We start from the raw sequence: 4,584 nt of genomic DNA, 5'->3' as shown, positions 1-4,584 counted from the left end.
ACATTTTTGTATTGTGATTCATTGTGACACGATATTGTTACACCCCTATAAAACACGGTTTGTTTATTTAATTTTTTTGAGGACTATGAAAAACCTAAGAAAAACCATTAATCAGTGTCAGGTGGACATGACTTTTAATCAGACTTATGACAATTGGTCAAGTCAAGTTTTGAAAATACATGTCGTTTTATGGCCCTGTGATGGACTGGCCATATGTGTTGCCCTGCCTACGACCTGAGACACTCGGATAGGCTCCAGCCTCCTAGCGGCCCTATAGAAGGAGAAGTGGTTTGGAGAATGAATGAATGGATAAATGTTTTTCTAGTTCTTGTACTGCAGACCTGCATGGCTATTGGGTGTACAGGGTAAACTCGCATCACAAGCCATGTGTGTACATATACACCTGTCACGCAGCCAGTATTTTTCATGTGTTTTGAAGTTTTCCTAAAGTAATTAGTTTTATGACTCTCTGCTTGTGACTTGAATGTTGTCATATGGGCATGGGCGGTTTCCTGTGAAACACACACAATGGTATGGGTGAATGAACATGTTTTTTGTGCTTTTATGTTCTCTTTGACAGATTTTCCAGGCATATATGTTCATAATATGTGACCCTGGATCACACAACCAGTCACAAGTCGCACGGGTATATTTGTGGCAATAGCCAAAAAATACATTGTATGGGTCAAAATTATCGATTTTTCTTTTATGCCAAAAATCATTAGGCTATTAAGTAAAGATCATGTTCCATGAAGATATTTTGTAAATTTCCTACTGCAAATATATAAAACATTTATTTTTGTGAGTGAATGCAGCATAATTGCGAACATAATTTGACAACTTTAAAGGCGATTCTCCCTTTATAAAAGTTGATCAATCTATTTTATTTTATTTTTTTATCTGAAAGCTTAATTATATTATAGCATTTTATTACTTGCATTTGGCATTGTTTTTGCATGCTCTCCGTGACATTTTCAGAGCAATCTTGCAACAGGCCAGTTTAGAACTACTGCATTGCATAAAGTATATGGGTATAATATTTATTTTATATATGATATAGCCTTTTTTTAAGATATACATTTTGTATACTTGGACTAGTGTGTGGTTGGTGGTGCTTACATGTGCATTAGATTTGGGAATCATTTAGTGTATACATTGTTTACTTAATATGCATTAGCTTCATATTCATGCACACAGTTTTAATTTGAGCGGTTTTAGAGCCTTAAGGCCCAAGAACAATAACTATAATGATGACTATATTAGAGTCCACATCAATGCACGATATCATTTTGTTTATCCAAAGCGTGCGGTGCAGTTTTGTCTTCTGCCACTTTAAATTCTTGAGCCCTATAAAACAAGATGGATTCTGATTGGCTGTCAAAGTTAATCGTTCTGAAAGTGATTCAAACCAATCATTTCTCTCTAGAATTATAGTTTTGGTGTGGACTGTTATTCTTTACATTTAGAATTTTTTTTTAAATGTCCTTATATATTATATTTTTATAATTATCGCTATAGTTATCGTCCTTGGTGTGAATGGGCCTTTATTCATGTTGCTGTATTATTATTATTATTATTTTTATTTTATTTTTTCATTATCAGAGACCCAAGACAAATTTTGTTTTGATTAAAAAAAATAAGTTACCAATAATGCACATTTATTGTGTGAACACAAGCACATCAGCGGATGCAGTTCTAAATACAGGAGTATTTATGCGGCTGTTTTTATGTACTTCACTTACAGCTGATTGGAGGCCCGTAAACTCCACTGACCCTCGTCTACCACTCACACTCAAACACACGACTGCACACTCTTCACCTTATTCATATACGGCCTGTCAAGTTCAGGAATTTATATTGCTGTTAAGGTTCAATATATGTTCGCACGCATGAAAACACTGCAACACCAGTTTCAATAAATGTCCAACCTCGGAATTTCAATAAACCTCCTTGTATTTGTTACTGCCTGGGATAACGGTGGACAACAAGTGCTGACAGAAACTTATTGGTTTTCCAGCATCACCAACATGCTCTGCTTGTGTGATAGGTTTAAGCGCTGCTCTTTTGATTTTATGTTTTCCTATCAATCTGTCCAATTTTTCCATCCTTTCTTTGCAGTTAGATGGCACATAAGCTTTTACAAATTGGATTAGCACTTAAAACGCATCCAAGAACAAGGGGGCTGCTGATCATGATAAGATGTTGGGGAATTTGTGAAAGCATGTCAAATTTGAGGAACAAACGAAAGATTAATCTAACTACAAGGGCCGCAAGTGAAAAGTTATTCTGATTGCGTGTTTCTTTCATTAAAGTTGTTTGCTGACTTAAAAGCTAGACTTCAAAGCATGATGTTCATTGCTGCATGTGTGTGAGATAAGCCAGGCTGAGATGACAGTAAAAAAAAACAGAGTAGCCAACAACCTCATTGAAGTTTATCCTTGGATAGTAAAATGTAGCTAATAATACAAAATAATGCAGCATTTAGGAGTTTTCCTTACATATCTCATGCGTCAAACAGAATTTAGCCACAGCATCATCATAACACAAGTCAGTCTTAAAGCTGCCGTCGGCAACATTTTTTTGATCATATTCAGTGAAATCGGCACTATAATCCGACAGAACAACATAAATAAGGTGTTTTTTTTAGAAAAAACAGCGAGCTTCTAACTCCACCTGGAGCGTGTTATTTGTTTTGCAAAAATCCACCGCTCCGGATCATCGGATCCAATCAGCGCAGGGGGGTGTGAGATCTGACTGTCAATCACAGGTCATGCACACGCCACAGATACCCCCCTCCCTCGGGCACATTACAATCAAGCGGCAACATTCTGATCTGAAAAATGAAGCCTACCCGGAAGTGCGAAAAACTGCAATACATTGAAAATCCGCTAGGGGCAGGTCCCAAAAGGGAGCAAATGTCCATAGCCCCCATGTTTAATAAATTGATCTTGCACAGTGTTTGAGTGTGCGGCTGCTGTATTTGTACAATTTACATAGCCCCCATGTTAAAATGTCCGTTTTCACAGCATAAATTCATGTTTTTACAGGTTGGTCCCATGGACTTTTATTGTATTTTTCGATAGCTTCCGAGTGCCTGACAACTGTGAAGGGGGTGAATTTTTTTCTAATTCGTTAGTTTAGATCGTATTTAGATATAAAATGTATGACAATAAGGGTGTGGTTAACTTTGATTGACAGCTTGATTGACAGCTGACAAGGCAGCGCCACGGAGAATGACAACATAAGAAGCGCCATTTTTTAATACAGTTGACATATAATACTACTGTTTCTGTATCATGAAATGTATTTTTTCAGGCGAGAATGTAGTTGTTTAAAGCTCAAATCTGTGGTTTATTTAAAGATTTATGAAAATTTTATCCAGTTGATCCAGCGATGACCGGTCGCTCGGCGTTCATGTACCCCGCCCTTTCCTCGGCTAGACGTTCTGAGGTTTGCCGCCAATGCCGCGGACTCTGGCGTCTCTGTAGTGGTTAAACATGAGATATAATTCGTCTTGTGTATATCTAATGGGCGATTTTTGGTCTCGTGAATCTATAATTTTTTCCCTGGGCAATCGTTTTGGCTGAGGGGAAGTTTCATAACTTTATAAGCTATTTAACTTTACCGTTGTATGGTTAGACTAGAGCGCTGACTTTGTATGTTTGACTGAATTGTTTGCTTTATTTGTATAGCTTCTTATACCTTTTACTTATACTTTTTTAATGGCTAATATTGATAAAACTGAAATTTAACAAAAAGAGACTGGGTTGAGTTTTGTCATTTTAAATTTTAATACAACGAAGATGATCTGTAATGTTGTTTACTGCAAAATCTGTTGTTTAGTACAAATGCACATATTGCCTGGACCATAAAATGTTTAATATTTTTATATTAATTTATATATATATTTAAAATGAAAAGAGGCAGGTTTGTGTTTTATATTTTGTTTTGTTTTATAAATAGGCAAACGTTATGTGCAGTTGAATATAATCAATATGCATTGCCTGAACCACATTGTGGCTATAATGTTTAAGATTTCTTTTAAAAAAAGAAAAGAGTTAGTATGGTGTTTTATAACATATTTCGTTGCCTAAAATATACACAGAGATAACCGGAGTAGCAGAGCGAGCTGAGTGACGCGCGCTGCGTCAGAAGGTGGGCGGGGTTAGGATTTCCCAAGATTTTCCAAGATGGCGCCGCCCATACCCCCCATAAACGGCTTCAAACCCGTTCTTCAGAAAGTTCTTTACTTGTTGAATCCACATGTACCAGATGTGGCCTGGATCTGGGCCGACACTATGTTGCTGTCTGAGTATTGTCCTAACCTTCAACTAACAATCTACTATTTTAATGACTGGTAGTTGACATGCAGTTGCAAATGAATGAGAGTTAGTTGATATGTAGTTGCAAAATTAAAGTTAGTATGTCTAGTGGACTATCAAAATAAAGTATAACTGAAATCAGCAATTCAGCATGGGTCAGAAAATCATTCTTATAACTGAACTCAAGCCGTGTCATGCTATCCTTATAAAATTATTGCCAAAGCCAATTTTACTCTTTACATTTGACTTTTTGAGTGTCCAT

Source organism: Abramis brama (genome assembly GCF_963993115.1).
Source record: "Abramis brama genome assembly, chromosome: 8".
NCBI lineage: Eukaryota > Metazoa > Chordata > Actinopteri > Cypriniformes > Leuciscidae > Abramis > Abramis brama.
This window is presented reverse-complemented; position numbering follows the sequence as displayed.